The sequence below is a fragment of the Aulonocara stuartgranti genome (genome assembly GCF_965226115.1).
Source record: "Aulonocara stuartgranti genome assembly, chromosome: 3".
NCBI lineage: Eukaryota > Metazoa > Chordata > Actinopteri > Cichliformes > Cichlidae > Aulonocara > Aulonocara stuartgranti.
The window spans coordinates 66,261,642-66,275,192 of record NC_138941.1 but is presented as its reverse complement, the minus strand read 5'-3'; the positions used below and the strand labels follow the sequence as shown (position 1 = coordinate 66,275,192).

Below are 13,551 nucleotides of genomic sequence, written 5' to 3'. Positions count from 1 at the left end.
GAGAGCTTCTTCCTAAAAACAGCTGCCACTCCACCACCACGCCCAGTGATCCTCGGCACATTAAGATACTCACAGTCATGCGGTAAAAGTTCAGTAAAACAACTGGACTCACCGACTCTCTGCCAAGTTTCCGTTAAAAGCATTAGATCCAGCTCCCGATCGGTAAAAAAGTCCTTAAGAATAAAAGTTTTATTTGCTAGCGTTCGTGCATTAACAAGACTTAATCGCAGTGGTACAGGTGGCTCAGCGGCCGATGTGGGTGCCCGACAACAGGTGTAAGGTGTAAGCCGTGTCCAGAGAGTGCCAGTAGTTGACGCGGTCAAATCCAGTTGGGATAGGGTGAGGTATTTTTCGAAATTGTGTCCAGGTAGCCTTCATTCTCACCAATAAGCCACTGCGTTTCCCACGGCGTCTACGGCGCCCTCTCAGTTGAGGTAGCGCCGGAACGCAACGGAGACAAGCTGGAACTCCTGACAGGAGTGGTGGGGAGAAGGTTCCCTGATATCCACGATTGCAATAAAGAGCTTTTAACTGAGAGGATCTTATAGCAGCAGCATTTGACGATCATATACAAGCAGAGAGTTAGCATGTTTTAAAACAAAGTAAAAATAAAACACTAGTACAAACAGAATCAGACGGCAAGCCGTACACACTGGCGCCATCTTGATGCCTTATAAAGGACAGTAACTTAGTTAACTTAGTAAGGTGTTACACCCAACACTGCTTAGGATACAGTAGCATATTTACAAATGGGGTTGCTATAAACTACAAAAAAGGAAAGGTGAGGAAAAACTTCATATTTGTCTATGTTCCAGCCTCTGTGATTTCTACATAGTAACATCTGCTTTAATATTTACACCTCTGATGAAATTTTATTTTGATACCAAGATTGTTTGCTCAGAGTCAATAATTGCAGATAAATACTTTATTCACTGACATGTTTAACCCTTTAAGTATTTTTTTAGTATTTAGTATTTATTTATTTATTGTCATTGTCAAGAACAATGAAATTGCGTTTGGGGCTTCCATACAACCCAAAAAAAAGAAGAAAATAATAAATACCCCTTAAAACCCAAGTGTACATATTTAACCCAGTGTGACTCCAATGCAATAAGACAATCCTTAGCAATAATGTTTGTAGAAATTCAGACAAAGACCTGAGAAACATGACAAAATACAACAATGCAACCCATTCAATATTATTGTACTGTGAGATATGATATCAGATATGATAGTTATCTATTTAAGAAAGAGGGGGGGCAGGAGGGGGAAGAGAATAAAGATATGATGCACCAATGCAGACCAGTTCATTGCTATTAAGAAGTTGGATATGGTTATTGTCCGTGAGAGGGGGGCAGAGAGTTCAGGAGCCTCACAGCCTGTGGATACAGGCTGTTGGCTAGTCTGGATGTTCTGGCCTGTATAGACCTGTACCTTCTCCCTGAGGGCAGCAGATGGAAAAGGTGGCGCGCAGGGTGATGTTGGTCCCGCAGAATACTGTGCACCCTCCTCAGACAGCGAGTGGGGAAGATATTACTGATCTCTGGCAGACTTAATAATTCTGCCAGCTTCCTTCACCACCCGCTGGAGTGCTTGCTGATCGGCCTTGGTGCAGCTGGGGAACCACACTAGAAATCCATACGTCAGAACGCTGCTGATGGCACAGTTGTAGAAGTTCAACATCAGAGATCTGGGAATGTGTGCGCTCCGCAGTCTCCTCAGGTAGTAGAGGCGCTGTTGGGCCTTCCGTACAACTGAGGTGATATGGTTGCCCCAGGACAGGTCCTCGGTCACAGTTACCCCCAAGAATTTAAAACTGCTCACCCTCTCCACCGCCTCACTGCCAATGAAGAGAGGCAGATGGTTGTTATGACCCCTCTTCCGGAAATCTACAATGATCTCCTTGGTCTTTTTGGTGTTTAAGACCAAGTTATTGTCGTGGCACCATGACTCTAGTTGTTGCACCTCTGTCCTATAGTTTGTCTCATCATTGTTGGATATAAGACCTACCATAGAACCAAGTCCGCCAGAGCTTATATTATATTTTTACATGCTGTGGAGCCATTTTTGGGAGCATTTCAAGTTGCTATACATCAATACAACCATTATAGCGCAAATTTCAATAATATGTCTGCATTAAGTGCACAGTAATTACATAAATTGCAAAAAGTGCAATAAACTACAAAAAAATTTAAAATCGTTTTTGTTTTTTTAACATATATTTCTAGTTAGAGAAATTTAAGAGGCTTATCCCTCAAAACCCTAAATACATAAAAGTTGCACAAAATAGTTTCCCACCACAGAAAATTTATTTTGAGTGTCTTCATAGTTTAATTTTGAAATACACCAATTTTTATACACTGCAGGAAAAACGAAAATAAATATTATAGTACAAATTTGCAAAAAAGCAGCATATGCATCAAAATAAACTATTTCCAGCAGTGCAATATGAGTCCTAAGCATCCCAGAAAAGACACAGAAAGTGATAAACTCAAACATAACTTTTAAAAACACCAGTATAGGCCCTGAGGCCCTGATGGTAAAAAAAGACTACATTTCCGCAAAAATGACATCACTTCCGGTTTTAGGCAGGTAATGGCGGACATGTGAAAGTTCGCGCTGACGTCTATTCCAACATAGGAAGTGTTATGAACAGCTGATCGGAACGGCAAAGCGTGTTTCTGGAATATTATGTTTTTGTTGCTGCAAGTGCTTTTTATGCAGTTTTTGCAAAGCTATATGTGGAAGGAAACCGTGACCTAGGACAAGCTGATGGCATAAGATGTAAGTACAACTCCTCCGGTTTCAGATGCAAAAAAATTTTTTGCGCTAGCTTACGCCGTTGCAGTGCTACCGGGATTTTAAAATAGTTATGCAAAACAGAGCGTGCCCGCTCCGATCAGTTTTAAAGGGTTAATGGGAGGAGCTGTGAGCTGAGCTAGTTCAGGAAGTCCAGTGTGATTCACATGTTCATTAGTTCGTAGTTTATCAGACACTAAAACACTACAGACTGAGTCACTATGAATGTTTCCCAAGTGAAGGAGGAATGAATAAAGCATGATGCTTTGTGGAAACTAAAGTCAACTATTGAAGAACACTGTTCACATCTGGGTTCTTTCTCATCCATGGTAAAAGCTGCTGCTCAGACTCTGGTTTTTTTTTGGACCAATATTTGACTTTTGATGCTCACATCAAGGTTGTGACCTATTTGCTTTTTCGATTTAAGAAATATGGCTAAAGTCAGGACTGTAGTCTCCAAAGCTAAATTGGACATGATCGTTCATGATCATTTCATGTCTCTCCTTTACCCATATACCCGATTTTATGTTGTGTTTTAGTTCAGTGGTGGCATAGTTTGTGATCAAGATGATTCTGTAACAATAGCAACCCAAAGATTTTCATACTCATGCCATCAGTAGAAAAAACAACAACTCTTTATTGACTTTAAGAAGAGGTGAAAGTGATACAAATAAATAAGTGAAACAGTTATAAAACTTTTTCACCATGCCAGTGGCTGCTGGTTGGTTTCTAGCTGACTGAGGAAACAAAGAAATGAAGATTTAAAGACACTGGTTGATGCTCCGGTTGTTTTTAGGCTGAGGTTGTGGTTTAGTCTTTATTCTTTGTTTTCTTCAGTTAAGAAACGTGTGTGTTGTTAGGCCAGAACCAAACCAGAAGTCCAGTTTTCCCTTTGTGAAACCCACAGAAGTCTTGTTAGCATGTGGATGTCCTCTGGTCTGAGGTGCTGGGGGGACCAATTAGAGGCCAGCAGCTGGACATCAGTGGTTGGACTGGTGTACTACTTCAGTGAAGAGTAGACGACATCTGGCTCTGGTTTAAAGTCTGAACACAAACACAATAAGTTAAAACAACAGGAAACATGATTACAAGCTTTGTAGTTCAGTAAAGAACTCCAATCTCCACCTCTCTGCATCACACACAGTCCCAGTTCAGACTTTACTGGGAACCAGCTCAGATACAAATCACAGAGCTTCCATACTGCTCACACTTTAACTGCTTCTTCGAACAGCCCACAGATCTGTGCTGATCTTTAACCTTGATCACATGATTTCTTCTACTGTGGTTTAGTGTTTCTTTCTCTCAGCTTCAGATGTGTTTAGTGTAGTCTGCAGCCTGAACTTTACGCTCACAGTTACTTTTAATTCATTTGAAAGCCTGATACTTAGCCTTGTCCACCCTAGTTATAAAACTCAGAAACCAGTCTTACTTGTTATCATCTATCGTCCACCTGGGCCTTACACAGAGTTTCTGTCTGATTTCTCAGACTTTATATCTAATTTAGTTCTGAGCTCAGATAAAATAATTATTGTGGGTGATTTTAACATCCATGTAGATGCTAAAAATGACAGCCTCAACATGGCATTTAGTCTGTTATTAGACTCAATTGGTTTCTCTCAAAATGTTAAAGAACTCACACTCTAGATCTTGTTTTAACATATGGCATAGAAACTGAACATTTAACAGTGTTTCCTGAAAACCCTCTCCTGTCTGATCATTTCCTGATAACATTTACATTTACAATAATTGATTACACAGCGGTGGAGAGGAGACTTTATCAAAGTAGATGTCTTTCTGAAAGTGCTGTAACTAAGTTTAAGAATATAATCCACCCACTGTTATCATCTTCAATGCCCTGTACCAACATAGAGCAGAGCAGCTATCTGAACGCTACTCCAACAGAGGTCGATTATCTTGTTAATAATTTTACATTCTCACTATGTACGACTGGACACTGTAGCTCCTGTGAAAACTGAGGTCTCTAATCAGAAGTACCTGACTCCGTGGTATAATTCTCAAACACGTACCCTAAAGCAGAGGACTCGTAAGCTGGAGAGGAAATGGCGTGTCACAAATTTAGAGGATCATCATTTTGCCTGGAGAAATAGTTTGCTGCTTTATAAGAAAGCTCTCCGCAAAGCCAGAACATCTTACTATTCATCACTGATTGAAGAAAATAAGAACAACCCCAGGTTTCTCTTCAGCACTGTAGCCAGGCTGACAAAAAGCCAGAGCACCGTTGAGCCAACCATCCTTTTAACGTTAACTAGTAATGACTTCATGAATTTCTTCACAAATAAAATTTTAATCATTAGAGACAAAATTACCAATAATCATCCCACAGATGTAATATTATCTACAGCTACTTTTAGTACCATTGATATTCATTTAGACTCTTTTTCTCCAATTGATCTTTCTGAGTTAACTTCAATAATTACTTCCTCCAAACCATCAACGTGTCTTTTAGACCCCATTCCTACAAAACTGCTCAAAGAAGTCCTGCCATTAATTAATTCTTCAATCTTAAATATGATCAAACTATCTCTAATAATCGGCTATGTACCACAGGCCTTCAAGCTAGCTGTAGTTAAACCTTTACTCAAAAAGCCATCTCTAGACCCAGCAGTCTTAGCTAATTATAGGCCAATCTCCAACCTTCCTTTCATATCAAAAATCCTTGAAAGAGTAGTTGTCAAACAGCTAACAGATCATCTGCAGAGGAATGGTTTATTTGAAGAGTTTCAGTCAGGTTTCAGAGCTCAGCACAGCACAGAAACAGCTTTAGTGAAAGTAACAAATGATCTTCTTATGGCCTCTGACAGTGGACTCATCTCTGTGCTTGTCCTGCTAGACCTCAGTGCAGCGTTCGATACTGTTGACCAGTGTTGGTCAAGTTACTTGAAAAAAGTAATCAGTAACTAATTACTGATTACTTCCCCCAAAAAGTAATCCCATTACTTTACTGATTACTTATTTTCAAAAGTAATTAATTACTTAGTTACTTAGTTACTTTTTAAAAACACGATTTACAACCTGAATAGGTGATAAAGCGATAGATCTTTCAGCCCAATTCTACTTTTTCTACATAATCCATCATACAAAATGTAATCAAATGGAAAAGTCTCTTTTTTTTAACTTGTTTTATCAGTTTTAATCTTTTAACTTTATGCATCAAGCAAAAATTTAATTATATGCAACATTCTCTGACTTGAATAAATTAGTTTAACATTTAAACTTATTTTCTACACATTCCAGCACATAAAATAAAATATTTTTTGTGTTTACACTCACTCTTTCAAATAGATGCAAGTAAAACACAGCAGAAAATAAATAAAGTCAAAGACTCAGCGGTCCTGTTGCTCTATTTTCACCTGTAAAGCAGGACTGCGGTAGGCGGAGGTTTACTCTGGTGCAGGTGTGCCGCGGTCAGTTGAAGAATCCGCGAGTTTCTCTGTGAATTTCCCATTACGTCATAGCACACTCGGTGCTTGCTTGGAAGTTTAGGGGTTTTTTTCGCTGTAAAAAGAAGTTTTCTTCCCACGCACGATGGACGCTAATGTTTTTGTCACTTTTTATGGAATCAAACTCAAAGTAAGGTCAGTACTTCCACGCTTTAAACGCTGCACGCTCATACTCTCTCCCACAATCATATGATCCATTGTTGCTCTGCACACAGCTGTTGTCACTAACGGCGCACTTGCTTACGTCACTGTCGTGAGACATTCTCGCAAAAAATCACGGTTTTAGTAACGCAGTAACGCAGCGTTCCTACGGGAAAGTAACCGTAATCCAATTACCGTTTTTGCAATAGTAATCCCTTACATTACTCGTTACTTGAAAAAAGTAATCAGATTACAGTAACGCGTTACTTGTAACGCGTTACTGCCCATCTCTGCTGTCGACCATAATATCCTATTAGAGCTATTAGAACATGCTGTAGGTATTACAGGTACTGCACTGCAGTGGTTTGTATCATATCTATCTAATAGACTCCAATTTGTGCATGTAAATGGAGAGTCCTCTTCACACACTGAGGTTAATTATGGAGTTCCACAGGGTTCGGTGCTAGGACCAATTCTGTTTACATTATACATGCTTCCCTTAGGCAGCATCATTAGAAGACATAGCATACATTTACACTGCTATGCAGATGACACCCAGCTCTATCTATCCGTGAAGCCAGATAACACACACCAATTAGTTAAACTGCAGGAATGTCTTGAAGACATAAAGACCTGGATGGCCGCTAACTTTCTGCTTCTTAATTCAGATAAAACTGAGGTTATTGTACTCGGCCCTGAAAAGCTTAGAAATATGGTATCTAACCAGATTCTTACGCTGGATGGCATTACCTTGGCCTCCAGTAACGCTGTGAGGAACCTTGGAGTCATTTTTGACCAGGACATGTCCTTCAACGCACATATTAAACAAATATGTAAGACTGCTTTCTTACATTTTTGCAACATCTCTAAAATTAGAAATATCTTGTCTCGGAGTGATGTTGAAAAACTAGTTCATGCATTTATTACTTCCAGGCTGGACTACTGTAATTCATTGTGTTCTGGCTTCTTAAGAGTCGCCCCTCATGTTATGTAATGTTATATAAGTTCATGGAATCTTTATTTGTTTCTGGCACACTGTTCATTTTATTTTGACATCCTACCGGAAGTGCTACTTCTCATTACTTCCTGTCTAACGGGAGCTGGACGGTTTGCTACTCTTGAGAGCTCTGAGCCCTCACTCATGTGCGAATGCTCTGGTGGCTGCCCTTGCTATCAAGAAAACCTGTGTGTTTCTCCTCTCTGATTCTCTGCTGAAGAAGTGTTTCAGAATACATCTCTTGACAGGTACTTTTTTAGTATCTACTTAACTGTGATACTATCCAAGGCGAACTGAAAATCTCATGTCAACAAACTGCATGCCACCGATTGGATGGTAAGCGGCGTCCCTCGATGAGTCACGAGAGCATCTTGCCATTTTTGAAACCCAGCAATGGAAATAGCTACAAAAAAACATTGTGGTCCCCAAGTCTGACAAAATGCAAAAGGGGATTTTGTTTGTGACAGTGATGAGAAATCTGATTCACAAGTCAGAGCTCTGAGCTGGAGTCCTGATGTGGTTAGCTTAGCTTAGCATGGTGAATGGAAACAGGGTGAGCAGCTAGCATGTCTCTGTCTAAAGTGAAAGATAAAGAGCAGCTGTACCTGGACCATGTTCTGATGGTGTTTGGTAAATAACTGACATATTCAGTTCTCACAGATGAATCAACTGCAGCTGCTTCACTCTCTGCAGAATAAAATACATTTAATTATTGCAGTTACAACTGCAACAGTGCTGTGATATTAATTACTTTTATGCAGGTTTTGCCAACGAGCACACAGAACAGCGAGGTGCCTCTGAGAACAAGAAAAGTAAACGACCACAATGTTGCCATTTTTTTCCACACTGACGCGCTTCACCACAAAGGTCAAAGCAAACATGTTCTCACAGCATGAACACTATTATTAGCCAAAAGAGAAGTGTCTTGTGCTTCTGAGTATATGTAGCTGGTGTTATGAAGAGGTGATGTTGATTCTTCATTATCATGAAAACACACTGCAGGTTGCTGTGACTCACACAAAATTTTGCTAAAGACAAAAAACATTAACAAATTAATTTTGTTCAGTTTGAAAGTAATGTTTACCGGGTGTTTTAGGAGAAAGACTAAAAAAATATGATTTTGGTTGTTAAATTCAGTTTTGCGTTCATCAGGAGGAACAGAGAGAGCAGAGAAGCCGGGAAAAGTTTTTGATGCATAAAATATAGGAAATACAGGCGTAAGTGACCAACCACACTCACAGAGCTGTAAGCGTTCATCATCAGGCTGAAGCTTCAACACATTAGGATGTCACAGAAACGACAAAATTATTAACTTTATTAAAGTCAGACTAAGAATTTAAATAAAGACGCTGAGAAGGAATTTAAAATGATCTCCAACTCCAAATGATGTCTACATGATCCTTCCTGTTTTTAAAATGAACAACCCTGAGACTCACCTTCGAGTTTCCTGTGAACATATCGTCTCACCAGCAGAACCAGTAACACCAGTAGAAGCACAAAAAAGAATGATCCAACAAATGACAACACAGAGAGAACAGCAGCAGAGGTAGATGTAGATGGAGTTGTGGATGTAGCTGGAGGTGTGGATGTAGGTGGAGTTGTGGTGGCGTTTTCCCCTAAAATAAAGCAAACACAGTCATTAAGTTGTCGTCACATTGTGAATGTTGAAAGCTGCAGAAACACAGACAGGTGAGTGTGTCACCTGTGACAGTGATCCAGCTGGATGGAGACTCTCCATGACCGCTGATGTCACACTTGTAGAGGCCTTCATCAGACCTGGAAACATGCTGGATGGTCATGTGACCTGTAGGCTGCTTCCTGATGAGGGAGCCATCTTTATAGAAAGCAGCTGGGAGGTTGGAGGGAGTGGTCTTTGTTTTACAGAGCAGAGTGACGTCATCTCCCTCCATCACAGGGAGGACAGGACTCTGCAGGATCACTGATCCACCTCAACACAGAGACAAACTACAACATTTCATCCATTTACACACAGCTTCATCAACACTAACTCCACACACTCAGCTTACCAGTGACTGTCAGGTTAACCATGTTACTGATGGGACCCTCTCTGGACTCACACCAGTAAACTCCACTGTCTCGTTCAACGATGTAACTAATGTCACAGGAAGAGTTAAATGATGTTCCCCACCCATCTCCACACTGAGTGGTATTTCCTTTGCTTGGTTTTCTCCTCAGAGTCCATCCAGCAGAGCTGTCGTCCTCCTCACAGCTCAGAGTCACAAAGTCTCCTTCAAAGAACTGAGAGCTGCTGGGACTCACAGTCAGATGAGCTGTAAGCGTTAAAATTATGATATGCTTTTGTCAAAATCTGTTTTTCATCAGCTCAATAAAGTGCTGATAAAAAGCATTCAGTTAAACTTTCCTCTGCATCACATCTCGAGTGCTGACATATGACATTATCACTACTTGAACAGAATCAGGTCATATCAGTGAGCATTTCTCAGGTTTAAACTGTGACAGAAGAAGGTTACTGACCTTGGTTTGTTGAGCAGCTCAGCAGTGAGATCAGAACTAAAGAGAAATGACACTCAGGTTGATTTGAGGTGAACATAAAGAACAACTCCACACAAACAGCACTAACAACTGGACCGCTATGATGCCTCCAATACTACAATCATTTCAACAGCAGATGCTGAAAAGCAACTATTGAAAGATCTCACGAACCTTCTGTTTCCCGTACCTCTAGTTTGGCATGCATTTTTAAAAAGCAGCTCTGAAAATGAGCAACATTGTTTTAACAGCTATAATTAAAATAATTATTTTATTTGCACTGACTATACTGTGGGTATTTACAAAATATTCAGTGTAATTAAATAACACAGTAAAGTCATGTGTCCACTGTGTAGCTGTGTTGATATAATGAGTGAATGAGTTGAGCTTTTCACTGCCTGCTGTGTTTCCTCGACTCCTGAGCAAAGATAAAGAGTCAGATGAGACCTGCAGTTGGTCCTCGTGGTGCTTTGCACTTGAATTCAGCCTGATTTGTTTTTCATGTCTTCTCCTCCATCATCAGTTATCAGGAGAGCAGACAGTCAAAGTACAAGAATTCAAACAAACACAGAGATTCTACTTACAGAGCAGACACAGCACAGATGTTTCCTTCATCGTCCTTCTCACTCATTTGAGCTTCTTTTCATTTCTGTTACTGACACCAAGTAAAGCCCGCCCTCTTCCTCTGAAGATGTCCTCTTCCTTCATTTGTACAGAGACGGTGGTACAGCTGATACTACAGGAAATAGTATGCCATGGAGGGCCAGGAGTGACAAAATGAATTCATTAAATAGACCCTTAAATATTTAATTATTTTTTCATTAATTAATTACATTTGGAATTAATTAATTATACAAATATTACAATAATTAATTAAATGTCCATTAATTTCATTTAAAACATTCAATCAATCAATTATTTATTTATTTAAAATTTTATCTAATTAACACATTTAATTAATTATTGACCCATTTAATTAATTATACAAGCAACCAACGAAGACCTGGAGGCCTGGCTCTCATCAGTGGATAAATCTGGCCTTCCTGGCAAGTTTAAAGCCTGGATTTATCAGCAAGAAATTCTAACCCGGATTTTGTGTCCCCTCTTAGTCTATAAAGTTCTCATCTCAACAGTGGAAGGATTCGAGATGAGGATCAGCAGGTTTCTGCGCAGGTGGTTGGGTCTGCCTCGAAGCCTTAGTAGCATCGCTCTGTATGGTCATAACAACAAGCTGAAGCTCCACTTTAGCAGCCTAAGCAAGGAGTTTATGGTGAGCCGTTCCAGGGAGCTGCTCCAATATTGGGAGTCCAGTGACCCCCGGGTTGCCCTGGCTGGAATAGAGGTTAGGACCGGGCGGAAGTGGAGGGCTGCTGAGGCTGTTGAGATTACAGTATCAAGGCTGCAGCAAAGGGTGATAGTGGGTACAGTGGCCCAGGGAAGAGTGGGCTTGGGTAGCAGTAGAACACCTAACTACAACAAGGCACAGGGGAAAGATAGGCGGTCGCTGATCCGTGAGGAGGTGCGAGCAGGAGTTGAGGGGAAGTCAGCGTGCAATTGAGGCAGCAGGGGGCTTGGACAAAATCGGAGCAAGTTGTAGAGTGTGTAAAAGCCACTATGGTGTGGTGTCCCTTTAAGACATCCAGGTCGAGGGTTGATGGTGTCATCAGTTTGTGCCACTGCCAGGCTTTTATATGGTTGTTGAAGAAGGCGTATTAAAGAACCACCGTGGATTACCGATACCAGCGTGGGTGTGTGTTCTTCCGACTAGCCTGCTAAGTGTTTTGCCGCCTCCTCTCAACCACGCAACACAACCCAAGGTTACAAGTGCAAGGTCACGTGGAATGATCTGTGGAAAGCAGAACCCCAGCGGATAAAATTCCTGATTCACGCAGTATATGATGTGCTACCAAGTCCATCAAATCTCTTCACTTGGGGGAAAGTAGAGACACCAGGCTGTCTTCTCTGTCAGAACAGAGGAACCCTGGAGCACATTTTAAGTTGCTGCCCAAAAGCCCTGGCCCAAGGACAATATCGCTGGCAACACGATCAAGTCCTGTAGGCTGTAGCGGATTTGATCTGAAGTGGGATCAGTCATAGTAAGAGCACCTGCTCAGTTAAGAACAAGGTAACAAGCTGGGGCTTGATCAACCCTGGCTGGGTCTCCTGGGAGAGGGGGTCTGATTGTTGAAAGACACGAAACCCCCAATGACCCCAGACACTGATGATGTGTCCAGGGGCACATCATCAGTATTATCAACTTTAATGATGTATTTATTTAATTCATTTTGGCAGTCCTGACCCTTCGGCTGTCTTCATGAATTTATTTTAACACAAAGTTAACGCTGATTGAGTCAAAACCTTTGCTTTGGCCTGGTGGCCCTTCTCTTTAGTAGGTGTTTCTCCACAATAACAAACGGCATTTGGAAACTTGCTAAAAGCCCAATTGGGATAACCTCATGTTTTAAGGGAACATGTGTGTGTTCCCTCTTTTTCCTTTCAGGCTCATAGGGAACATTTTCTGCCCGGTTTTGTAGGGTCCTGATTATTAACCCTGGGCTTCTGAAAGCTCACACACACAAAGCCCGCTCTTAAAACATCCTAATTGGGCTTTGATCAAGACAGCAAAGATTCACAGAAAAGAACATCAGACACCAACTAGGGAGGATTAGAAAGACAAATGCAACAATATTGTCATCCCCTATGTAGCTTGTGTATCGGAAAAACTCAGGAGAGTCTTCTCCAAGCACAACACCCCAGTTTACTTCAGATCCAGCAACACACTCAGGCAAAGTGGTTCATCCCAGGAGACAAAACTCCTAAACACAAACTTAACAATGTCGTGTATGGTGTACAGTGTAGCGAGGAATGCTCGGACCTCTATATTGGAGAGACCAAGCAGCCACTTCATAAAAACATGGCACAACATAGAAGAGCCACCTCCACAGGATAAGACTCGTCTGTCCATCTGCAACTAAAGGACAAAGGTCACTCTTTCGAGGATGCCAATGTTCACATTTTGGAGAGAAGACAGATTGTTTGAAAGAGGAGTAAAAGAAACCATCTATGTCCGCTGTCAGTTGACCATTTTTCAACAGAGGCGGTGGTTTATGACACCACCTGTATGCCATCTATAATCCAGTTTCACCTCCAAGCTACTGAAAAAGGTACAGAGACTGTACTTCCTGAGAATTCACAGGAGAACATCACACAGAGACTGCTGGTGTCCTTCTACAAAGCCACCATTGAGAGTGTTCTAACCTATTGCATATGCATCTGGTACACTTGCTGCACAGTGGCTCAGAGGAAAGCACTCTAATGGATCATTAACACAGCCCAAAAGATCACCGGCTGCCCTCTGCACACTGGAAGATCTACACAACACCCACTGTCTTAAAAAGGCCTAAAACATCATAAAAGATACCTCACATCCTGGTCACTCCCTGTTTGAACTGTTGCCAATCACCAATCACGCCAGTCTCGTATTAATCTATGCGCTGACTGAAGCATGTATGTGGGAATGTATGTGAATGTTTGTTGATACCGCTTATTAGCACTTTAGGTATTCTATTTATTTTACTATTGAATTCTATTGTTTTATTTATATTTTGATATCGTTAGGGATGATGCAATGATCGGGGACCA

The 13,551-nt window shown here is 41.0% G+C and overlaps 1 protein-coding gene across 5 annotated transcripts in view; it reads right to left on the bottom strand.

Moving 5' to 3' along the window:
* Positions 1 to 9,930, bottom strand: part of LOC309695514 (uncharacterized protein) — a 181,050-nt gene extending 171,120 nt beyond the window's left edge. For all 5 annotated transcript variants that reach the window (XM_082516207.1, XM_082516205.1, XM_082516210.1 and 2 more), the window contains exon 1: positions 9,895 to 9,930. The gene's annotated coding sequence lies outside the window, so the exon portion shown is untranslated. The remainder of the gene's footprint in view (positions 1 to 9,894) is intronic.
* Between the last annotated feature and the right edge of the window lie 3,621 nt (positions 9,931 to 13,551).